Source organism: Larus michahellis, chromosome 9 (genome assembly GCF_964199755.1).
Source record: "Larus michahellis chromosome 9, bLarMic1.1, whole genome shotgun sequence".
In the NCBI taxonomy this organism is placed as follows: Eukaryota; Metazoa; Chordata; class Aves; order Charadriiformes; family Laridae; genus Larus; species Larus michahellis.
Genome location: NC_133904.1, coordinates 9,623,477 through 9,649,882, shown reverse-complemented (window position 1 = coordinate 9,649,882; position 26,406 = coordinate 9,623,477). Strand labels below are relative to the sequence as shown.

The 26,406-nt window shown below is 43.5% G+C and overlaps 1 long non-coding RNA gene across 1 annotated transcript; it reads right to left on the bottom strand.

Moving 5' to 3' along the window:
- Nucleotides 1-5,960: 5,960 nt before the first annotated feature.
- Nucleotides 5,961-18,179, bottom strand: LOC141748746 (uncharacterized). Its single transcript, XR_012589088.1, has 3 exons — nucleotides 18,075-18,179; nucleotides 8,392-8,478; nucleotides 5,961-6,819 (listed from the first exon to the last, which is right to left on the bottom strand). It is a non-coding gene; the product is annotated as an uncharacterized LOC141748746 (long non-coding RNA).
- Nucleotides 18,180-26,406: the final 8,227 nt, after the last annotated feature.

Below are 26,406 nucleotides of genomic sequence, written 5' to 3'. Positions count from 1 at the left end.
GGGGTGGGGGGGGGGGTGTGTTTTAAATGTGTGAAGGGAAAGGTTTTCTGTCAGAATGGGTTTCGCTTGGGTGGGCTCAGTGGAGGTCTGCTCATCGCCCCCTTGCTGGTCACCTGCTTTACTTCCTCTGTAAAAAGTCATCTGTGAATCGCGAATCTCTTGTTATCTACAGCATATCACATGACTTGTTTCTGTTTTCTTTTCTTTCCCCCACTGTGGGGCTCCCAGGCAATACACCACAGCTTGTTTTTATACAGGTTTTCACATCCCACCCGCTATACACAGTTTCACCTAATGTCACAGGCAGCTGCAAACTATACCATGAAGGAAGGTTTTAAAGGTGAGATTTAAGGACAATGGGTGACTTGGCCGCTGGAAGCAGATAGGAAGGGAGGACAGGATTCCAGAGAGATGAAACAAGCCAAATAAAAGAGGAATTTTATCTGTGGATAGCGGAGGAGCAGGCCAAGACTGGAGGAGCTGCCAGGAGGGGAGTTGAGTTTGTAGAGAGTTTTGGAGGAGGAAAAAAAAGTGAGCAGTTGTGAAGCTCAAGGGAAGCCCGGGAAGCTGAGGACGGGTAAAACATGTTTCCATTTCCTTAGGGAACAGTGAACAGATTTTAAAATTTTGGGTGTTTTTTTGGGCAGGGGAATGCGAGACTACTCTAAGGCATTGCAAAAGGACGCATAGAGATTCCAGCAAAGATAAAGTCCAAGCAGACACTCTTCTGTTGGTAAGAAAGAGGTCACTATTACCAATGTTGTGAGCTGAGTAGGTAGATCCATAAACCTGGCAAAAGCACTTAATGGGAGGAAGGCCCCTAATTTTTTTTTGTTTGTTTTGAATATCTGAACTTGGATCAACACCAGAAAATGCTGGTGCAACCAGCATGGAAGTGCTAACATAGCTTTACAGCTATTTTGGTAGAGATTATTCACTCTTGGCTGTCTTCACTGATGCAATAAGTCTTCCAAATGCCAGGTTGCATGAACAGAAGATGACCTGCATTGCATGTGGGTATCACAGCATTCCCCACAACATTATTTGGAGCTCTTTCATGGTCTTGGCAGTAATCATAAGGAGCTGTGGGGAGTGATGATCGCATTGCTCCAAGCCTCTCCATGATCATCTTTTTTTTTTTTTACACATGATTTTTTTAAAAACCTTAAATTTCCTTTGGTTCATCTCGGACTGCTTGCTTTGTGCCAGGTTTCATCTCTTCATTAGAAATATAGATGTGGAATAGTAGGGTGGAACATTCACAGTGTCTATTTAGAAAAAGGCCAGACGATTCTTTTGCAGTTGTGAGCAACCAGCACAACAGCTGGTAGTGCAGCAGCAGGAATAAAAAGGGAAACGCAAACAGTGAACAAGATGGACACCTCCTGCCAGGAGTTATTGACCAGCAACACATGGTAGAACAAATGTTAAGTTACGGCATCAAATGTCAAGGGGGGGCAGCAGAGTGTTCAGATGTGATCTTGCTCTAGTTGTGTATGAAGCTTGTCAGTTTTCTGATGTGCCAAAATAAAACTCAGTTACAGTAATGCTGGAATAAGTAGATTTCTTGAAGCATTCGGAATTGACATGTTTGGTATGGTGAGAAGCTGCCACAACTCAAAAGAGACGAGCAACTGGGAAACAGGGAACACAGTTTCATGTCATCTGCAGAAAAAGGGCCAGTCATCAAACTGTCTCTGAGGGAGAAAATTCATAAACAAGATGACCAGGCTTATTCTTGGGGTAAAATAAAGGATGCATTTAAAAATTAAATGTACATCTTGATCCACTGTGAATGGAAGACATAATATTAAAGAAACAGCATTCAATTTTCTTGTTTGAGGACCTCAAGACTGGTAGGCTGAAAAACCGTGCTGAACTCAAGTAGGACAAAGGAGAGTGTATGATCAGAGAGATGACTAAACTGTTAACCACTCAGAGAAGGGCATCCTTGATCCTGAAAGGGTCAGAAATCAGCTAAAGAAGATGGGAAGTCAAAAGTGGCCCTGAGCCAGGAGATGAACACAGAAGTCTGTTTTCTGTAGACCACTGCAGAGGAGTCAGAGGCTGCACATCCACCTTAAGTTGATAGGAATAGTTTTGATTTTTAAGAGCCTACAAATGTCCAGGAGGACATAGGACTACCAGAAGCATGTGGAGCTCGATATGCAGCAGGGTGCTCATCTTCATGGAACAACTTCATGCTACCAGACCTGATTTTGCTTCAACAGAGCAGTCAAAAGAAAACTCCAGACAATTAAGTAGGTGATCCTGGTACAAGCTGAAACACCCATGAGGGAGGTGAAAGATTTCCCAGCTGTGCCGGTGATTTGATGATATATGGCAAAATGGAACACCCAGTGAACATTACTTCCTCATTTATAACGTCACAACTGAAACAGTGTTTAATCTCCTTGACCTGCATTATTTAGATCTGTCTGACATTTTTAAGGCTCCCATCACCTTGATACTCAGGATAACTTGTTTTCATGTTTTTAATGGCCACCTATTCATATACCTATTTAGAAAATGTTGGCGCAGATTTTCTGAAAGGAGTTTCTCCTAATTTTTTCTCAGGTCTACCAAATTCATTTAGTCTATCTGCTAACAGAGAGGACCGTTTTATTTGGTTCCTTTTATGTTTGCTTCTGCTAGAGTAGCTTGTTATTTCTTTTGGTAAAGCTGTAGAAATCACTTGAGGAATCTCAGTAATGTATTCATTTTGAGGTAGATTTCTCTTCAGAGCCGGTAAATAGAAAGTCTCTTCTTCACTTCAGTGGGCTTTGGATCAGGTGTTTAGTGCTAACATCATTTCAGTTCTTCTAATCTAGTTGTTTGGGGCCCAGCATGCAGCCCCTGAGACTGCTGAGATTTTCACCGTAGGCTTTAATGAGAGCAGAATCAGACCCTACTTCCCGAGAGGCAGCCTATAAAAATCCAAAAGAAATAGAGAGAACTGAGTCTTAAATTTGATTTTATTTGATTCTGAATCTCACTGGATTTTTTTTCCACAGACACTTTGACCTCTGTTCTAAGTCTTATCCTAACAGGATGAGCTGGAGTTTCAGTTGCCCAGACCTACTGGAAATTGTGCCCAGCAGTCATTTGGCAGTGGCCTTTCAAGAGTAGCAATGCCAGCTCTCTATTGCAATGCCCACATTCAGAAATCTGTAGCATTAGAATCCAAGTTCTGCTTGTATTTGCAAGCCCGGAACGCCGATGACTTCAAGGGGATTGTAGGATTTTAGCCAAGAGCAGAAATTGGCCTGGGATCTTTTCAGATTCCCTCATGCTTCTGTTTATGTGATGTTATCATCAAGAACTAGCAGCATGCTTCATGCTGCATTTTACTTTTAAATTACATAAAAGATATTTACTGTGCTGATGCTACATAGTTTGCAGGAAAGATGCACATATGGAAATGAAAAAACACTGATTACCATTAGGATTTCCAGCTTTCAGCATTCATTTTCCAAAACAACCCAGGGACTATTTCTTATCAAAAAAAAAGCACAAATGAAAATCCCATTTCTTGGCATTTATATATGGCATTCTGGAGTTTTACTCATCAAATATGTTACGAAAATGGTCAGAATAAAAAAGCCTCGTAATGTAAAAAAAGTTCAATACTCTGCTTTTATTTTCTGTATACTGGTTTCCTAATCAGACAGATGACTCCATCCTGAAAAATAATTAATGTTTTTGTGGCTCTCAGGTGGTGGGAGAAGAGAAGGAAATCTGGGAAAAGCAGAGTGATCACCAAGGACAACAGGTAAAACACAGACAAAGGTTGAGAATGAATGGATCAAAACTGTAAAAACGGGTAAGGGGGATGCCAGGCAGAGCATGTGGGACAATGCCTGAAAGCATCCAAGCAGCCAGTGGAGCGAGGTCTATGCTGACCTGCCTGGACTCACGGCACCCGCTTCCAAGCCAGTAGCTCATGGATATTCCTGGAGCTGCAAAAGGGACCTGAGAGCAAACTGGCTGCTGAGTGTCTTCCTTGAGCAGGGAGCAGCATAGGATGGAGGTCCTCCACAGAGCAGAGCTCCAGGCTGGTTCTAGTCGGAGCTGCTGGGCTGCTCGGCATTTTTCAGAGTGAGGCAGACTGTTTTGCCACACGGTTAAAAAGCTGGGAGCTTCCTTCTAGATAGCCTTGTTTAGAAATCTGGGCTGGGACCTTTTAAAGCCTTAACAACTCCCTACTTAAGCTTTTAATATCCATGTTAAATAGTTCATTGAGCATGGCCTGGTATTCAGGAGAACAGTGTGCCATTGTCGGCCAATGAGTAACTTTAGGCAAAGAAATTATTTTGTACCTCTGTGCTTTTTCTTCTCCTGCATCCGTTTTGTCTCCATAGATAGTAAAGTCTTTCAGGGAAGGAGCAGCTCATGCTATGCGTGTCTAGTCATTAACACAGCGAACTTGAGTCCCACTGAGAGCCCCTCTTGTGCTCCTTAGTCCTACCCATAACAGTAGCATCTTAACACACGTTGGCCTCTGTATACGCTTCCTTTCACCCTACTGTTGAAACAGGGTTTTATTATTAATTACTATTTAAAACAAAAATTTGTAGTCCTAAATTCTGTGCCATTAAAGTATCCATACACCATGCTTGCATAAACCCTTGCACAAATATGTCACTGTACAGAAGGCCCAGAGGCTACCAGCTGCTCTGGCCACCAAGTGCTAAATTGTGAGCATAAAGGGACCGGAGACGCTCTAACAGGACTGCAATATTCCTCCGGCCACTGAAGAGTCTGTGCACGCAAGAAAGCTGGCCCGAGCTCCTCTCACAATTTAAGGGGAGCAAAGACCCCATCATCAGTGCAGCTCTGTTTGGTGATCCCTTCATAGCAGTACTCCTTCCGAGACCTTTAAAAGCCAGCAGAATTTAGTGCATCCCTGAGGCTGCTCTGGGCCAATTTTTGCTTTTGCAACTTTCTGTTGCCTCCGCCCTACGTAGCAGAGCTCTGAGCTCCTACTGTGTCGCTGGATTCTTGGATTTATAGGGCTGTTCTGTGTAAATAATCTCAATGCCTGGGCACATCCTGGTGTCTAGAACTCAAACAGTATGCTCAAAGCATCTGTCAAGGATCTAGATCCAAGTGTTCCAAATGACAAAAATGTCTGTTCATCTGATGCTCTTGTTTGTTCTGTTACTGTCCATCTGACCTTGCTATTTCAGATAGGCGATTTGTCAACGCCAGAGGAATCAGCTGCAACAACAGAGGGAATATCTGGTGTCAGTATTCTCCAGCTCCTTGAGGGAACTACCTCATTAGAGAAGCTAAAATGGTGCTCTGATTGCTTAGAAGTAAGCCATTTGTTTTGCAAAAATCTCCAAGCAGTTATTCACTTCTTGTAAAATTGTAACGCCTCAAGTCTTTTTTCTAAAGCAGTCTTGGATACTGGAATGACTTGAAATTTTCAGCCAATAAAAAGTTTTATAGCAAAGCAGATCTTGATCAGTGTTTCCTTAAGTGAGACAATTAATCTTCTCTGTCAAAATGTCATCAGATTTCGGTGGATTTAAAAACGATAAAATGTTTTACTGGAGAAAGTAATAAAACAGGACATTTCTATAGCTTCACAGATGTTCATAATGCATTTGAGATTTTGTATGCTTGCTTTAGGAAATTTGGAGCTGAGGCTTTTAATATGCCTAGAGTGTATGTCTTTGTCCCATAATATACAAGTATTCTGTCATGATCAGCTTTGAGCGCTCTCATAAACTCTGGCAGGGGACATCAAACTGAAATGGGATGACTGCTGTCCTGGTATTCTACCTTAGGAAAGAAGCCTGTTGGAGGCTTGATAGCTGTGATGATTTTGGGTAGTACCTTACATTCAAGGATCCTAAAACAATCACAGAAATCCTTAAGTCTTCCTAGCCAGAAATATGACACAGCCTTGCTGCTTTTCTGAAGCGTACTTTACTCTCTGTGGTATCGCATCAGGAGGGACAGTCTATCCATCTCTCACCTCCATGCTGTCAGTTTCCCAGAAATTCCTAGTGAACATAGGTTACAGACCATGCTCCCTGCACTCTCTGCATAGGGAGGAGGAAAGGACAGAGGAGAAAAAGAGGTATCATGTTCCTGTTCTCTTGTAACAAATGGAAATCCCTTGGGTACCATCACACGTGAGCAGCTCCTACGCAGCTGTAGTCTCCATGAGGACCACAAGGACATAGAGAATAAAGGAACAGCAGAGGCCTGTCCATCCTCATTCCCACCATATCCCTGCTACATTTTATAAAACCGGATCTGGTCCAGCTCACACACTGTTTAATTTAATTTAATCTGAAGAAATTCTGGTGCCTGATTCCCTGTACTATCTTTTAACATCTTGTGCATTGTACAGGACATATTAAAAACACATTCCACCAACTTACCAGAGTTACACAGAGTAAATGGCCAATGGAATTCCTGAGCAGAAGTACACGCAGAACAAGGTTGAGGATTTGGGTCGTTGACAGGTCTATGCTTGAGGAGAGTTTTGTCTTAACATCACGCTCACAGGCCCATTTTTGATTCTGCTGTAAATGTCTTAGCTAATGTTTCTTAATGTGCATCAGTTGACGTGGAACTTCAGAGGCCTCCGATTCCTCCTTTCTTCCCCATGACGCTTTTCCCTCTTAATCTTTCTCCCCCTCTGCTCTTCACGCTGTTCTGCTGCCCTACGAAGTACCTACTACTGAGTAGTGGCATTATGACATAGTTGATAAACTAGGAGATGATGACATCAGAGCAATAAACCACACCTCCCTCCTGGCTTTCTTCTCTCTGCTTCTTTCTTCCTTTTCTACTTGTCTCCTAAAAGAAAGAAGAAAACCGGGACAGTAGAAAGAAGCATCTTCTCCCTGTCTCTCTGCTCCCGATCACCCCTCTTGGAGGGGGTGATTTTATCCCTTTGTTTAAAAATCTCTAGAATTTGTGACAATAAATTTATGCCCCCTCAGTCTTCAAAGTGAATGCATGAGAGAGTCTTTTATTTTCACAGTAATGGCCATTTGACAATACTCTGACATCTTACAGGCTTGCAAAATTTTCCCCCCTTTGGAAAATTGCTAATGATCAGTTGCTACAATAAACACATTTTGCAAAAAGAGAGTAACACACCACAGCATAGAGCTCCAGACTGTGGCTGACTTTTTCTTTTTTTTTTTTTTTTGCTTATCAAAACTCTGGTATTTCTGAAAGTCACACTTCCTAGAATATAGTGCCCCACATGTGAAGATGTGATGGGTTCCTGCGTACTTCAGTCATGAGCAAGTTGTGTGTAATTCAAGTTCTTCATAAATACTGCTTTATAAAATCTACTTTACACTGTGCTTTGCTGCCTAATGTAGCATTCTCTAGAACCTCCTTGGGGATATTCATCTTACCTATTTTCTTGTCCTTACTGGTACAAAACAATATTTACACACACCACACCAAGCTCACTAGCTCCCACAAAGAATAGCACTTAATATATTGCTGAATATGTCAACATTAAGTTATGTCTACATGACAGGCATTGATGTGGCTGTTACAGATGTACTCAAACTGCCTTAAAACAAAGCTTGGCCACTGCTACCAGTGTAGCCATTGAGCCATGTGGACAGCAAAACCAATCAGAATAACTCAATAAATATTAGAGACAGTAGCCTGTGCCAAACGCTGGTTTTAACAGTTAGAATACTACCGGTAATCAAGCCAGCTCATGAAGACCTTGCCCTGTGTGTCTACCTACACAGCAGCAGTCACAGCCTTGAGTCACGGCTCTGGCACATGGTGGGCTTAGCCGCAGAAGGATGAGGTTTCATCATCCCCCTCTGTCTCCGTCTTTCTTCTCCATGAGAAGTTTCCGCCATCATGGAGGGGGTGGGAGAAAGGGATGGTAACCCAGCTTATAACTCAGCTGTCCCAGGTCACAGCTTAAAGCTGTGGTGGAGATGCATTGGTGCCAAGATGCTGGACTCTAAACTGCGGTACAGGCACACAACCTTTTGTGCTACTTTTATGCTGGTATCAATAACATCCAGCAGAAAATACTGGGAGAAGCACTGATCATTTACAACACTACTGCTAAATGTGCAGGAACTGATCTGCCAGAGCCCTTGCTCTTGGAAGAGAGGAATCGGGAGAAATACAAACAATAAAACAGAAGGTTATCTACCAACAAAACATCCCAGTATAGTTCAAAATCAATATTTAGTCTTGAGTAAATCAGAGAAAGTAAAGCAGAGAAAATCATAAACCTCAAAGAGCTACGTATTAATCCATATCTAACACAAAAAGTTACTTCTACAGGATTTTGTTGCTCCAGTGCTACAACAGATTTTCTGCATGATCTTGGGCAAGATGCATAATTTCTCTCTCCCATGGTGTTAGATAGTTCCCTACCTTATAATAGCTTGTGTTGGGAGTTGCTGAGTGTCAAAGAGTCCTCATTAGATAGGATTGTATCAGGTCCTGAAGAAGGGGGAGGGCCTGCAAAAAGCAGATAAAAATGGGATGAGTTCAGTTGTCCTTGGAGTCAGTGGGAGCTGAGGGCATGGCAGATGCTCAGGCATTCTCAGGCTCAGCCTCTTGATAAGGAAGCATCTCCCTAATCAGCATACAGGGAGCAGGTTTAGCATAGCGGCAAGTATTTACACTCTTAATACTCATTGAACAAATTGATTAATTGCAAAAAAGTGTTGTTTGATTCCTCATTGGCACCACTTGTAGAAAATATTTCACTGAAGTCAGGACTGATTCTTCTCCTGAGGACTGAGTTCCTGGTAAGGTTTTGGGAAATATTTGAGTCAACTTTCTAATGAGGCAGGTCCTGTGAATGATGGGGTGACAAAGGACAATACTGCATAAGCTTTGCTTGTTTAGCAAGGCAGAGTAGTTATTAAATATGCAGGGGCTGCACCAGCATAGGCGTCCTTGGTGGTGAAGAGTCTAAGTACCTAGTGACAAAGATGGAAGACGACAGGGGTGAGCATTAGCAGATGGCCAGGCACGCCAGTCCTTGCAGCGTTGTCTATATTAAATTGAATAAGGCACAATGGGAAACACTGGAGAGTGCCAGCATTTGGGAAGACACCAGTACTTTGAATTCATTTGATGGCTGAATCAACTGGCTTTTTTTTTAGAGTGGGTTTTATACCCTTTAAAATGATTTCCACCTGTTAGTAGTGTAATAACTACAGACAGATCAGAACAGCAACACCAACCATTTCTGTGCACAGGCAAGAATCTTCCACCTGCAGTTGAGTTCCCTTCCCTGGCTGTTACCTTTATTGCCTTATGTATACCAGAGAATCAACACTTCAGCTTCGCAGCACTCTTTGTCATGTCCAGGTAATTAAAAGTATGCCACTGCACCTGGTAGAACTATAAAAAATGTCCTTATAAAAGTCTCAGCAGCATTTAATATTTTATTCATTGCTATGTTGTTGTGTTTTGCCTGCAGTAAAACAGCCTGATGGAAGTGAGACGCCACCACTGAGGGCTAACAAACATTCTCCCTTCAACACGTTTCTTTAGCTCCGTGGCTTTTTTGTCCTTCCAGTTTTGGCTCCTTGTTTTTAACAATCTTTCTGCTTTCAAGAAAGAAAAAAACATAACCAGCCAACTCTCTTTTGCTAGAAGCAGGGAACCAGAACAGGCAGTGTTTAAGCTTTCATCCCTTTTCCATAGTTGGAAAAGACTGTCTGAAAACTTTATTTCCCAGGGAAATATATTCCATGTTTTAATCTTGTAATGCCTGAATAATTGCTTTGCATATAACTATCTCTCCTGTTAGTGACTCAGGAACTAGAAGGAAAAATAAAACAAAAACCTTAATATATACAAAACAACATTGATAGTTTTATTACAGAAGGTGTAGGAAGCCAAATCGCACAAGCACAGACATAGCTATTAAAGGAAAATTAGAAAGTTGCCGACACAAGCTGTTCAGAAATAAATTTTCAGGTCCCTCAGACTTACAGACGTTTGGTTTTCAAAATACAGGTTCGATGTGTCCTTACTTGTCTTCCCTTTTTGATATGCTGGGGAGTCACATGAAACCAGCTTTATTTTACAAATGTGGAGGCTGAAAACTCTTCGTTTAATAGAGATTCTTGAGTGCTAACGTGACTCCAGAATTGAGAGATTTCAGAAACCCACCACCAAGGCCACATGGCCAGCAGTGACCAGTTGGAAGATTTAGCATCACTAGTCTATTCAATGCAAGCAAACTAACCAACGTTCATCTATTCAATTCAAGCAAACTAACCAATGTTCCCATACATGTAGTTCCCTGTGGGCATGCTATGTTTTTCCATCCAGCAACCTCGTCTCAGAGAAAAAGGACTCTGTCTAGGATTTACAGGCATCTTGTTGCACAAAGGGAAAGCAAAAGCAAGTTGGGACATCATGAAATTCCCATTATGTTCTGTGGATGCTCAGATCATCCATAAGTACATATGCAGTATGTCTGACTCATCCCCAAATCCTGGATGTGAGTATAGGAGCCCCAGGTGGAGATTGTGCCAACAGTGCAGTAAGAAACATGACTAACATCTATCATATGTAGTTTGTTTTCTCGTCCTTTTTTTTTTTTTCCCAAGGGAAGGACCGCATGTCTTGGCAGGTACTATTAGCGCTCTCTTTGTTTGCGAGAACACAAGCTCTAGGAATTGCATCTAGCACAGGAAGCAGAAGGTGGTGACGTTTGTGTCAGCCACGAGCCCCCGAGGGGATTCGTTATTTACTCTGGGATGGGGCCTGTCCCCTGCCCAGACAAGCTGCACTGTCATTTTGCAGAATCCCACTTATCCGAGGGACACGGCTGGCAGCTAGGTGTTTAGTCTGAAGGTTTGGGTGATGGGGTATGCCAAGTACAGCCCTCTGAGCATCTTGCTGTAACGCTCAAAATTTACGTCAAGGGGAAAAAAAAAAAAAAAAAAAAGGAAAGAAGGCTTGGAAGAAAAAAAAAAATCAGAAATACATTCTGGCTAACTGCACCAGGCTGCGTGAAGGTGAAGATATGAAATGAATATGCCAAGCCCACGCCGACTCAGTGGCAGAGTCAGCCACAGGGGACAGTCCGCCCTACTGTGACTTTGATCCAACACCAACCCATTAATACAATATGAAAAAGTCTGAGCAAAAGCAATCTATATTTTCCTCAAGTAATTTTATGTATCCAAACACTAAGTCATTGGTGCTGATGTGAAAAGCAAAACCCTCATTCTACATCGAAAAGGAAAAAAAATCACTCATTTAGTTTCACTGAGTACATTCAGTAACAGCACCAGTGTTGCCAATTCTGGCCATTAGGTCTTAAAACATTCCCTGTTTTTCTGAAAACAAGAAATTATGTGTAGCTCATGAAAAATGAATGCCTTGAATTTCTAGCCTTAATGGCTGCAAAAAATAGGTTGAAAACCTGAAATGGGTGTGCCTCACAACCTTAGAAAAACCCAAAGGCAAGGTGAAAATATGCATTTTATTGTTTTTGATCATCCTTGTGATTTTAAGTCATGCATGACTTCTCGGAGGCCTGACTCACAGCTTTTAAATGTTCTTGTGGGGCTGCAGCGTCCCAGGAAGAATCAAAAAGCGACTGCAGGAGCTGCACTCAGGTGCCAGGTTAGGGGCAACCAAGCGTTTTGTATTTGCCGGCAATTGCTGCTGCGTGTTGGCAAACACGAGGAGTCTGACCCTGCTGGTGTTTTGTGGGAGCAGAGCAAGCTGATGAGGAGCAAGGCGAAGGGCAGAAGGGTTCCTGACTAACTCGAAAATAGGTGAAAGTTGATCCTGGGGAAAAAAATAAACTGAATCTAACTGCTACCGCTGTGTTAATGAACGGTTGGGAAGACAGCGAGGGAAGGCATGTGTTTATATCGCAGAGCTGGTAATAAGGGATTCTTCTTCTCATGCTGATTCTGCCACTGACTCATCCAGCAGGGCTAGGCCTACTTCGGTTCTCACTTCAGAGTAGATTAGACTTAACTATAGACCCAGCTGCTGTCACATTTACTCAGGTGCAGCAACACTTTCTTCCCTGGTGACACTATTTGTGAAGGAAGAAACTCCACAGGTCACAGCAGGCGAATGGCTGAGCCCCACTGTAGAAACAGAAAAGAAGCATCTGAAGCACAGAGGTGCTCTAAGGCTTAGCTGATGAGGGCTATGCCAAATGTGACTCTCTAATTATTTGAGCCACATGTAGATATCAGGATCAGTTACTGATCTGCTTCTCTCCAGGCTTTCCTTTAGTAATAAACAAGCAGGAACTGAGGAAGGTTTGGGAGTTGGGATTTGCTGTTGGCAAGCCCACAGACTCATCCCGAGTAGCTGGCGAGGTGGCTGAGGACCACCTAGCCCCTCTCCCATGCTTAACTCTGACCCAGCGACAGAGAGGGGGAAGAATTCACAATATCTTTACGGAGATACTTCTAAACATCCTTGTACTTAAGTCTAAGATGCTCTGCTCCAGAACTGAGCTGCGTTTGGAGCCCTGTTTGTAGAAGTTCTGCCAGCCTTGAGCGCACACGGTGTACCAACACCCAAACTCGTGAGCAACCCCTGACAGCACCGGAGTGCTATTCGCTCAACCCTTCCTGGCAGTATTTTCATGCTTAACCAAATGTTTGATTGAAAAATAAAGTTTTAAAATGCAATCAATCAGTTGATTAGATCCCTGGACATCATTTGTCCAGGAAATTATTTGGTTAATATTGATGAGTATTGTCAACATTAATATATATATTATTTAGAGGTGCCAATTAATGTGATATATCTGCTTTTCCCAATGCCTGTACTGTGCCATGCCTCCATTCCCCCTTGGAGGCATCCTTTGTAGAATGGCTGCAGATCTGGTAATAAGCACTAGATTAGAAACTAAGTCTCACAGAAACTACATCTGTTATAATTGTATTATTGTGGCTAAGCTGTTTAAATACAAGAAGTGAACTTTTCTCTTGATAACCCCTCAGACTTCAAATAAACTACATTTGGAGGGAATTCAGGCCAGTGTTTCATTTGTGCTCTTAGAGACGCCCTTAGGTTTTTACTTTTGATCAGAAACATTTTGCGTGATCTCAAAGAAAACATTGCCTTGCTACACTTCCCGATTCCTAAATTATCTAGTTCACATTTATCGTCATTAGCCTGGTACACAAAAACCAGGCTGGGCAGCTGAAGATCACCCGCTATTAAATGCGCACTTCAGAACTTACAGCCGCCATAAACCCCTCACCTTTAAGCTCACTGGCTCAAGAACTTCATGCCCCCCCTTTTATTACACATCCATAACTTACAGCAACGTAAAAAACACATCGTTTTTCCTGATAATTTTGCCATCCTGCTATTTTATGGGCCAGCCGGTTGGTCTGCGAGTACGCGCACCAGGTACCGTATCTTGACGAAAGGGTTGGATTATGGCCAAATAAAACAGTCGGGCTATTATTACAGCTAATATGCTAGAAGCGTTTGCAATGGGTTTTTAAATAATCCTCTACGTTTATATTGCGCCATTCATCCTGAAGAGAACCAAGGTGCTGTGGAGACTGATAATGGGTCTTTTTGCTCATTGCTAAACCCTAACTGCTGCTAAGCTGGAGAAATAGTGACCACCCTGCACAAACAGTGTTAGCGAGTGCAGTAGGTAATGAAGCAAACAATAATATTGCCATTTGAAATTGCAAGCTAATTACTTGATTTGGAATTTGATGAGGACATAAGAGCTGATATGCTGCTGCTTGTAAAAATATGCCCCAAAGCATTTTTGGGTTGTTTCATCACTTGTGAGTGTTGGCACTTCCACCAGCGTTAGGTTCCCCGCCATCACACTTGGCACACTATTTCCAACTGAGCTCCCGGACAAGATTGCGACTTGAGCAGTGAAAACTTCATTTCTAGTAGCTTATGAGCTTCTCTAAAACATTTCCTAAGCAGCCCAGCGGCTTGCGAAGCCCAGCTGCCTTTGGCTTAGGAGAACTTGGAGCATACACAGCTCTACTCACTGCAGCCCCAACACAAGATACGCGTGGGAAGGTGCGTGACAGGCAGCCTTCAGCCAGGGACGTGTAAGCGCTTTGCTGATGTCTGGGTTGTAATGCAGATAACACCACGCTATTTAACAGACAGCGAATCTTTCCTAAATGCGGTAGGAGGATATGTAGCATTCTACTGGACTTAAGAGAGATGCATCATTAGTGCCTTACCACAGTCTGCTCTGACTTCTGCTTTGGGGTGGCTCTGCCACGTATACTTGAAGGATAGAAAGATCAGAATATGGGGAAGGTGAGAAATTCTTCTATTATGTGATTTTTTTTTTTATTGGTTGTGTTGCTATATGTAATGATGGAAGGGCTTAGCTATTATCTGAAATAGCAGACAGTTCCTGACAGACTGTCCATATCACGTTGCCTATAGAACCTGTCATTATATGAATGGAATTGTACTGCAAGTGAAGACAACTGATCAGACCTTCCCTGTAAAATTTATTGCCAAAGGCAGATGGGAAGTACCAAAACACCATACACCAAAGCTGAAATCTTGCTTACAGGGAAGATATGGGAAAAATTCACTATAGAAGTATTGGTTTGTGTCCAAATTGGATCCAACTCCAAATTCTTTGCAAATTAAAGATTCCCTAGACCCTTCAGTTGAGTGTCATTTTTAAGGCCAGGAGCCCAACTCAGTCGACAGTCACCCAACTGGACTCCTGCATTCCTAGCAGCAGGATAAAAGCTGGACTCATGGCAGAGGTTTTGGATCCATTACAGTGAGTACCGCTGTCCCAGGACATCTTTATCTTAACACCAGTCTCCTCCCCTCCCTTACAGTACTGGGAACCAAGGCATACACGTTGCAGTGCTGTATTTTCTCTTTGGCTCCCCTGCAGGAAGCATAGTGTGTCAAACAGGTTCAGATGGTGCTTGTTCTCGGTGCTTAACCAAAATCATTAGGCAAATTATTTAGCAGGGTGCACAGGGATTTAGCAGTAGGATTCCCATTAATATGGCCAGACATACACGGCTAAATCTCTGCACTTACGTTTCCCTGCACAGTATTGCCTTAATAATCTTTTTAACTTCAATAGGTTGTTCTGTCTACACAGAGATGCCGTAGACAAACTGAAGGTAAGGCTTCCCAGATTTTAATCACTCAAAAGTCAATACTCCCTTTCTTCAGGTTCCTCAAGCCAGAAGAAACCCTGTGATGTTGCATGACAAAAGGACAATGTGCCAAATTAAAAGCACTGTAATAGCTGAAACCAATTGTTATCGATCAGTTCTTTGTAGGCTGATAACTCAACTGCGTTCTGGAAATAAATTTCTACAAATTCCTTAGGAGTCAACACTGACGGATTGAATCATTTACCCACGATAACAAGAGACAGCCTGTGCTGACTCAGCATTGTTGCCAATTTAGATGTGTCAGAGGTACCAAAATTCCAAACTTTAATAAAGGGGGTATGGGGACTAGTGCCATCAATATTAGTTTGTCTAGGGTTAGAGAGTACAGAATAGCTTGTCACTGTATCCTAACTCAAGTAAGTACAGGGACGCGTAGGAACGCGAGCAGAAAGACACCACCAATGAAGGTATTTGGCTTTAATGGTGAACTTCTTACCTATCATTTCGGTTGTTTAACCACTGAACCTGCTGCAAAGCATACCAGTGGTACGGAACAAACTCTCACTCAATATCAAACAGGTACCTCAGGGTGGAAAGATGGTTTACAACATTACTGCACCACCATTCAGAGAGGTCCAGAGTCACGTGCAAGAATCATCTACTGAAGGACAAGCGGGACTGATTTACAGCACGGCAGCAAGAGAGATCTGCCTCCGCCGTGAGGAAGGCTCAGCTCTCGCATCACAGCTACGGCACTGCTCCAAACCAAGACACTGGGTATTAAGGATAATTTAAATTGGTGTTTGTCCACCTTGATCCGCTGAGCTCCATCTTGCATAAGTTCAGATTCTAGTTGATGAATATTGGAGCTGCCTTTGCAGGTGGGGGAGAGGTGGGAGGGAAGGACTTGTGAGAGAAGGAACCACAACAGTTGGTTGCAAAGCAAGTCATCAGCGTGTGTGAATCAGAGCGCCCGTTCTGGATTGTTAGATCTCTGCAAAACCATTAAAAGGAATGAAAGGATAAAGCTGTGGGGGATTCATCTAGCCAGCAGAGCCTGTCTCGCTCGGAGTTACGAGCTTACGCAGAAGGTGGTACTAATTGAAATTCTATGGTTTGTGTTACCAAAGAGGGCAGACGAGATGATCCAATTCAAATAGCCACACATTTATCAGAAGGAAGGAACCTATTTTGACCTTATTCTCATCCAGTTGCAACCTGGCTAGTGTAAATATAAAGCAGGGGCAAAACTCTACCAAGCCACGACTGCAACACCTACCTGGGAAAACGACTACATGGGCTATAGGGCAGCCGACCTAGGGCATAACCCCTTTTTATAGCTGGCAGCTAAGAAACAAATACTGTGTTTTTGCTTGTAAACTGAGCACATTCGGTCTGGACTCAGAGAGAGCCAGTAATCCTGCAGCTTGGAAGTGACATTTTTACTGAGTCACTTTTCACAGCAGAACACTTTCAGTGGATTATTAGGGCCATAAACGCTTGTCTCGGCACTCCTGTCTTATTAGTATCACCAGGAATCAGGGAATGAGTTTGCTAAAACTGAAGCCTGTTCCAGAGCGGGAGCTTCTGGACAACACTTTGTTATCCAGCCCTGCTTCCTCAGAAGATGTCAGAAGTTTTCATAACACTTGAGAACCGAGGTGGCAGCTTTGCAGGTTGGATCCTGCAGCTGCGCTACCTGCCTCCACGCAGGAGGATGCGCCATCAGTAAAACTCACTCAGGTGCACATGGGGCTGCGGGACAGGGCTTTAAATCCACAGAAAGGAAGAGAGAGGATTGGATTGCCCAGATGCTTTAGGATGAAAACATTAATGTCTCAGGAGACGCAATAACTAGAGATCCCCAGTGCACCTAAAAGGCCTCCTGATTTCACAAGAGGCCGTGCTTAATGTAGACAGCCTTGTCTGGCGAGGAATTAATACAATAAAACCCTAGTTATTTTCTTTGTTAGGTATCCAGCTGGACAGCACGAACAGAAAACCTGACTACATCATGCAAGTGTGCTGTGCTTTTACCTTCTAAGGGAGATCAGCTTCTATTAGATTACAAATTAATTAACTATAAGTGTAGTTTATTGCTATTACAATTATTTCCAATTTTCCATTTGCAAAACATTACATACTGACAAAACTATTTCTTTAGTTTAAACTGAGATTTTTACCCTTTTATGAACTCTATCATTTTAAACTATTTTGGAGAGCTACACAACAAATTAATTCAGTACACTAAGCACTAAAGGATCTGACCATGACTGATTAGGAATCCTCTCACAAATTGACTATCCAGAAAGAGTGATTAGGAAATAACAAAGGACAGACTACAAAAACAATGTTGTTTACACCATTTTCCAGATTATACAAAAGTAGCTTCTATCTAAGTGGTTAAAAAAAGAAAAACATTTTCAGAAGCAAGTACCTTGGATCAAAGATCAACGCACAAGAAAACAAACTGCCTCAAAGCGTGGTAACACAGCTTAATAGAATAATTTTACAGCTAGCAAGCCTTACTGTGAAAGAAAAGCGATTTGAAATGATGAACTTGATAGAACTCTCTTTCAGATTGCCTTGCGAGCGCTCAGTCTTTTGTGACTTAACCAAAACATGTGTCCAAAGAATTAGGAGTTCTATATCTTTGGCACCTCCGAGGCAGATCTATCTGCTATCTACAGCATCACGCGGGAGAAGAGAGGTGTATACACACACAGAGACATATATAAAAATGCCAAACCCAGCATCTCCCTCCATAACACGCTACATTAGCCTGTGTATTAAAACTAGCACCCAGGCCTGGCTGGGATGAAGGTCCCAGCACGCTCACTGCCGTACAAATAAACAGCTCCACCGCTTCTAACAAAGGATAGAAGAAAACAAATATTAGGGCTCTGACTCACACCCAGATGGCAAATAACTGGAGTGACGCGCCTTTGAATCAGCTCTTACCTGCTTCAGCTCAGTTTGGCTCATGGCCACACACTTGTTGTCATCCATAGCCTGGGCTAAGCCATCACAGCATGACCCAGACCAACCAAGAGAGAGACACACACCAACTCCCCCAACACACCTCCCTGGGAAGGCTGCTAAATGAGGCAAAAGACACACACCTGAATGCAATTGTCTAATTTCCTCTATTTTAGAAGTGGGGAACTGAGCCACAGAGAGTTTTCTCAAGGTCAAGTAGGAAAGCAGTTGTGTCAGTAGAAAAATGATGTTGTATGTGCTGAGTCAGCAAACCTTTTGGAGAATTCCATCCTGCAGATGGGGAAACCAAACCTCAGAGAGCTGAAGGGGCCTGCCAGGCCATAGGAACACCACGTTTTATACTGAATAGAATGACTCTAGATTTTGTGGCTTGCCACCTTTTGTAGAGAGCGCTGGTCCCTGCCAATACACGCAGCTGACAATTGAGTTGTTCTCAAGTGCGACAACAACTCGCAATCCCCAGGAGGCAGCCAGAAAAATGAACTCCCTCTGGAACTGCAGCCGTCATTTATTCGCTCAGGAATATAAAAGAGAGATGTAAAGCAAACTAATTACATTTGATGGGGGCTTTTTTGGATCTGGGTTCTGGGTTGCAAAATAGATTGGGAATGGCTGTTCATTGTCAAGCCTCCAAAAGGAGATTAAGGGCAAAGGAGACACAAGGATGTTGCTGTTATTTACGTTGCTTGAGCACTGGCCATTGGAAATGCGTTTCTCATTGAGTGATTAACAGTTATCCAGCACAAAGAGCAAATAAAAACCTTGTCTAACTCAGTCATCCCATTCTCTCTGGTCTTGCTGCATTAAATCATGTGAAACTGGCTGGTTTATTTACTGTCGCTCCTTAGTATCCTTAGTCTGCTGTGATGTCATGTTTCAAAATCAGGAATAATTAAGAAAACATAAGAGATCTTTAACTAAGGTTCTTTTCTCTTGAAAATCAATAACCTTAGGCTTCATTTAGCTCCCTGTAGATAGATTCACGTCCCTGCACAGATGAAGTTACCAAAATCAATAGAGCTTTGCTGAGGCACCGGGGCTCAGTCGGTGCCGAGCTCCTCTGACTTCATGAGCAAAGCACTTGCTGCTGGGTCCCAGCGTCCATCTGCATTTGGGTGTTAAAAAGTTTCTCGGCGCTAGAATACACTATGAAAGCCCTTGATTAAGTCATTCTGATGCATAAATCCCTGGCATGCCAAGAATCTAGTCCCAAACGGATACAAAGGCAAGTCTGCTAAGGACGAATGGGTGTTCTGGGGTTTTGTTGTGAAAACTCAAGGTGACATACACCGAGCTGCTGGTATGGAGTTTGCTTGCTGTTGCTACCGATAGCCATTAAAATGCCTCACAGATTAAATGGAATCGTCCTCACTGTTGCCTAATGAGAGACGATGACGGTCCCACTCCTGCTGGTTTGTGAAGGCCGTGGGCTTTGTGTGGGCCCAGCGCTTCTCCCCACACGCAGAGAGCTGGGGGGAAACTCCCCCGGCTTTAATGGGGGGAACACCCAGCACAAGGCAAACCCCGACTGGGGCATCCTCCCCCTCCGCTCTGCCCTGGTGAGGCCACACCTGGAGCACTGTGTCCAGTTCTGGGCTCCCCGGTTCAAGAGAAACAGCAAACTGCTGGAGAGCCCAGCAGAGGGCTACAAAGATGATCAAGGACCTGAGCACCTCTTTTATGAGGAAAGGCTGAGAGACCTGGGTCTGTTCAGCCTGGAGAAGAGAAGGCTGAGAGGGGATCTCATCAATTCTGATCAATACCTAAAGGGTGGGTATCAAGAGGATGGGGCCAGACGCTTTTCAGTGGTCCCTGGCGACAGGACAAGGGGCAACGGGCACAAACTGAACACAGGAAATGTCAGCTCAACATGAGGAAAAACTTCTTTACTCTGAGGGTGGCAGAGCCCTGGAACAGGCTGCCCAGAGACATTGTGGAGTCTCCTCTGAAGACATTCAAAACCCGCCTGGATGCGTTCCTGTCCAGCCTGCTCTGGATGAACCTCCTTTGGCAGCGGGGTTGACTAGATGGGATCCTCTGGGATCTCCAGAGGTCCCTTCCAACCCTGACCACTCTTCTGTGATTCTGTGATTTAGGTGTTGCTTTATTGCCTATAACTGCCAGCACAAATAAGTAAGCTCTGCATTGAGGTCCCTTCCGACCCAAACTATTCTGTGATTATTTCATAGAGTCTACAAGAACTCTGCTTTCTGAAAGACAGAGCATTTTAGCAGGCACCGCTATTAGCATCATTGCCAACATGCTTATAGTGCCCATGCTAGATGAACCGGGGGCTCTACCCACAGCCATGGCAATGAAGTGACGGGCAAATGTAATTCAAAGCACAGAGCACTGTAAAGTTACATGATTAAAAAATGAGCTCAAAAGCAAATTTCTTTCTGCTTTGGTTAAAGAATGGCATCAGGTTTGGATAACTAGTCATGGTAGCATCAGCTTCCTCCACACTTACTTAATGGAACGTCATTTCACCTAAAAAGATTGAGGGTATTACACGTATTACACGCTCAGACAGCACAGCGATGACTGTGGTATAAATACCTGGGGAGACAGATTAGTTAGCTATTTCTGCTCCCAGCCTTCTCCTAGGAGCACAGAAATGCCACTTCAACATGCTTTTTTTGGAGGATCAGAAAATCATAATAAACATAAGGATAAAAATATACCATGGGAGTTACAGCTAATTTCTTGCTATAATTTGCAGCAATTTACACATAATCATTGTGGGTTTGAAAATACTGCACAGCGCCAACAGCAGAGTGTCTGCTGGAATGGTGCAAATCAGAAGAATGAGAAATGCAGTTTGGATTAAAAAACCCTCCAAAAGGCTTGGTTGGGATATTAGGTTCTCAAGTTCTTCCTTGCAGTTGGCTTATGCAGGAAATTTCAGTCTCCCATACGCAGTCCGGTTTCTTAGGCTACAGGTGGATGGAATGAATTTCATACCAACTGCTTTTAGACTTCAGAGACGTGCTACCAAACAGCAATGTAGTCTGTGTCTTCCTTGTCTGTTAGATGAACCGCTTTTTTTTTTTTTTTTAAAAAAAAAAAGGGCCGCAAAGAGTAGGCACTAGCACCACAATGTTTTCATGCAAATATACATTTGAGGAGGTAATAAAACCGTAGCAAAATTACTGAATTAGCATACAGAAATGTGTTTTAATATAAATATTTATTTCTAACATATGAAAATTACTGAAATCACATTACACATTAATTTCCATAAACATAATTTCCAGCCAAAGATCTGGATTGATTATAAAAGAGGAAAATATCTGTACACTGTAAATTTTTATTTTTGTCCATTTTCGTAACTTAAAATAATTCAAAATGATTTGAAAGGGGAATAAAAACAAATGTGGCCCCAGATTGGAACCCTGTATATAAAACAAACTAAAGATGAGTTATGAACCTCCATGAAGAGTGATTTATAGAAGAAATACTAGTGTTGCTACAACCTTCTTTTACAGGGTCATCAGCAGAGGGGATATCATAAACGGGGGGTAAAATGATTTATTAAAAGAACACGTTATCTTCTAAAGGAAAGATATTTAATCTATGAATCACTAACACTTGACCCAGTGCAGGAGCAGATGCAGCTTTGATTTAAATAAGGGAGAAAAAGTCCAGGAGCAGATGCAGGCCTGATTGAAAGGAGGGAGAAGCGCGGAAGCAAGGACGCTCCTGGGAGGGCGCGTGTAGAGGACTGCAGACCTCCGAGGCATGCAGGTAAATTCTACCTGGTGAAGTGAGCTTGGATTTTAAAGCAATTTATTTAAAAATGTGAGATACATAAGCTTCCCTTGGAAAATCAAATAGCAAAGAATGTAAAAGCATGCCTAACTTCAAATGGTTAGTGGCCTTACTGAATAGCTGTGATTTTTTTCAAAGGCACCTAAAGGCACTTGGCACCTTTATCCTATTCACTCTCAGTGGAAACTCTTTACCTAAATCTTGTTCGTATTTTGAAAATCTCATCCAGTGGGACTCTCTGTACGCTGAGTAAGGCTCAGATGTGTTGCTGACATGCTGTCTCACCACATTTTGAATGTCACCACCACTTAAAGCACTGGTGCAGCCAATGTTGAATGCCTGCCTCTCATAATGGCATCATGTCTTTGGAACCCACGGTCCTGAACCAAAGCTGCAGGTCAATATACAAATGGACTTTGCACATGGTCACGTTGCACCTGCCACAGCAGAATGAGCCAAAAGTCAAAACCACCCTTGACTTATGGGTGCAAGGGACACACAAACTTTTGGTTATCATATTGAGGCATGAGCTCTTGACTTCTTATTTCATAAATACTCACAAGCAGACTTGTTTTTGTTTTTTCTTCTGGGAGCAAGTATTTTCACCAATGAAGCTGGCTTCATCAGACAGTGTTTCTGCTGGCATCCACAAGATCTTGCTAAGCTTCTACCAAGATTTTACTTGCTCATGCTCCATTGTCTGGGAAGCCTAGGGAGGCTTACGTTTCTGTGGCTCACTGCTGACAACGATGACTATTGGTTCAAATTCTCCTAATCCTGGATAAACATTTGGAAAGGCTTATGAGAATGTAGAGAACATGTGTCTACACACACGCACATGATGACACATGGTACATGCATGGTGGAGCGGTGTGTTTGGCTGCCTCCTTGACTCATGATGATGAGAGAAGTTGGGATGCAGACAGGCAGAAGGTGAGTTCTGAGCTGAGATGAGTTACCAGAGGAAGTGACGAGGCAGCAGCTGAACCCTGAGTGACACAGCCAAACCTTGCCCTCCCTATAGTTCCTTTATGTCGCTGGAGTGCTGTGGAGGAGTCATAAGGGGAGCGGAATGGCCTCTCAGAGAATTCTTCTCATGCTTGAGCAATGGAGAGACACAGTGTGCATCTTCATGTGTTCCATCCTCCCAGCCTTTGCTGCGTGCTATTTTGGGAGCAGGAGAGACCTTATGCCATATTGGTCAGCCCTCAGTCATTCTGGGCTGCACCACAGCTCAACAGTAAGTCGGAGTAGCTTCTTGCTTTAGTTTATGTTGGGGACCACTTTGGCTTTCCACTTGGCCCAGAATCTCTCAGATGGCCCAGAAGATGCAAAAACCAGCTACATCCTCCTATCCTTCCCAGAGCTTGTCTTCTGTGCTACAGCTGCATTTCTGGAGACACAGAGAATGTAAGCTGGCTCTAAGTCTCTCCTTCCATTGCCACAAACTTTTGAGATCCAGGATCTTGCTACAGGTATTTCCTATTCTGTCTCCATCCTAGAAAGATTAGGAGATGGGATGAAGTGCTTTAGAATTAACTGCTCCCAAAACTTCTTATGGAGATGACCTGTCCAAGCTTTGGACTTGGACAATTTGGTGCTTCCCAGCTGACAGAGTTCTTCGGGAAACGCGATGTCATTTATTAATTTAGATCATTACCGCGGGAGAGTCACAATGCTATTGTATTTGAGGGGTTTTTTTCCTGCATATAGAATATCAAAGCACAGAAGATCCATGGAAATAAAGGGGGTTTCTCCTTCCTCTGCCTGCAGCCAGGCTGGCTGCGACTAGGTGGCAGCACTCCACTGGGCAAACCCGCCTCTGCCTTCAATACCAGCTCTCCGTTTCAGCTCACAGAAAAGGCAGCTCGCATATTCCAATTTTAGGAAAATAGAGGGTAAATAAAAGTCACCAAAGCCTCCTGAAGTCTTATATCAGGGTTGTGCAGGACAGCTGGAAAGCTCCAAGGGAACTGAGCCGTTCTTTTGCAATGAAATCCAAATACTGCACAAAAAATCGTCCTGGTTTGGACATCAAAAAGGGAAGAAAACCAGAAAAAAAATCCATAAGAATTTTCTCCAGGCCTCAGACTGTTCCTCCAGGCAAAGCTCAGCTGCCTTAGAGGAGCTCACAGTTCCCACATTCACCTGGAACTGGAACAACTCTGGCAAGGCAGATGCAGCACGAATAGCTCAACGAAGCTTGTGTCATTTTGGCTTAGGTTTGTCTCAAACACAATGAGATAACATCGTCTCTCACAAGTCAATTTTATGAGGATCTGTCAACTCAGTTCCCATCTGTTCTGGAAAATAAGCCTTTTCAGGTTAGGGTAGGATGTAGGATCCACAGAGAGCGGGTTTAAATTAAAGTATTTGAAGCCCCTTGCTATGCCAGGTAGCAAGGGGAGGGTTTGCATTTGAGCTTCCATGTCAGCTGGTTTCTGTTTCAAACCTTTCATTAACACTAATCATTCATAAAAGACAAAGTATATACAGAAAAGAGGAAAAAAAGAAAGAAGCAATACACTGTATGAGAATGCAGTCTGTGCAGCGCTGGGGAGATAGAGCCGGTAGGAAGAAAAGTGGAGGTTCATTAAGTTAAAGGCATTCACTGACAACTACGAAATGTGAATGAAGTCTGGTAGGAGAAAGGAAGCCCCTTCCTAATGTAGAAAATGAGAATCAGAGCGTTAGAGTGGCACGATACAGGCAAGAGACCCCCGAGCTGATTTCTGACAGTGCTCCAAGTACAACCATTAAACTGGGCTATGTAGATACATAAACTGTCATTGCCACCAAGAGCTGGCTGTTTAGGGGCAGCCTAACAGTCTAACATGGAATTCGATAGAGGTGGGGCAGCTTCAACAGCCACATCCTGGGCTCCGGTCACCAGCGTCCCAGCTTGCCGTTAGAGATGTCTGCTGGGAGCTGCCACCCGCTCCCAGGAGCTGAGCGCTGCGCCTCGCCTTACAGCCCTTCAAGAGATCAAGAGACTGTAAGTGGCAGCACTTGCACCAAAATTGCCAAGGTATTAACATTGATTTCTTTCAATAATGGTGACATAATCATAGCCTTATTTCATTACCCTCCTCCGAATCCTAAATGCGCCACTAATGAAGAAATATCTGCTTCTGCCCGTGCCTCTGCCGCTGTCAATGGTGAAGAAAACAAAACTTGTCTCCTTAGGTATCGTTCACTATTCTCATATTCAACTATTACTTATATTCACGAAGAAAACAAAAAGCTTTTCATTAATCAGTTATCAAGAAAATAAGGAGTGATCTGTAACTTCCCACTGTGCTATGTAGAAAGAGGATTCCTGTGATTTTTCCTCCACCGCCTCTCTCAGCTCTGTTTGCAGCAAGTATCCAACAGGAGGGAAGCTGTCTGGGTAGAGCAATGCTTTCCCTCTGCCTCAGAAGCTTCTGCCCAGATTTACCTGAGTTGGGAAGAGTTAAGGACTGTCACATCCTTTTTTTTTTTTTTTTTTCTTTCTCCATTTGCATTCCTCATAAAATGTTGGCAGTTTGCTGAAATCATTGAACATAACAAAGGCAAAGCCAGAGCAACGGCTCTCTCTGCCAAAGCAGCAGCTGCAGGTATTGGATAGAGGACACCTCTGAACTTCCAAAATGAGCTTTGGTGAGAATGTGCGTGTGTACAGTGGATGGAGGAGGGAAGAGCCAGCTTCCCACCCCCAGCCCATTCCCAGTCCTACCATCGCATCCTTCCCTGGGGGTAACATCTAACATAAGAGTCTTTCCAGCTCATGCTGTCCTCCTAAACCCACTCTCTCCCAAAGGTGAACGCAGCACCAAGCCACCTCTTTCTTTGCCTCCAAGAGAAAGTGAGGGAAATATTTTCCTGAATCGCCGAAGGGACTGATGTGCGTGCTACACTGGTGATAGCTTGAGCTTTCAAACCCCGCTGTGCATGGAAGACTACTGTGTCATTGTGAGACAGGCTCACCACATACAGAAGAAAAAAACCTGCGAAGGTACTGGAAACTACCCTGGTCTATCTAACGGGTTTCTGCAAAACTGCGATGTCAGAGCAGCTGCATACACATTTTGGGGGGGGCTAGTGAGGCTTAGCAACATACTGCCACCAGAGCTGTATCACAACCCAGGTATGCTTTGCTCCAGTACGATTAGGTGCCAGTGCTACCCTGACATCTGAGACTCGAGCCCGGTGCTGGCCACCAGACATGCAGCCTTGCCCACCTTCACAGGTCTGGCCATCAGGGAGCAGCCGGGACTGGCATGTGGCTCATTGCCCTCCCTGGAGCAGAGAGCTGTTGGTGTGTGGGGTTGGGAATTCCTTTTGCTTTCCGAGAAGGAAGAGCCCTGGATGAGGGACGGGTCGATCACGATACTTCTTTTGTTACCTGTCATGAAAGATTCAGATGGTATCACACATCACAAGCTTGGCCCTGTAGTTTCCATCCCATGTTCTGACATGCTGACTGCATTAGCATTGTCTGTTACACTAATAATGTCTTTTACAGCAGAACTCCCCGTGG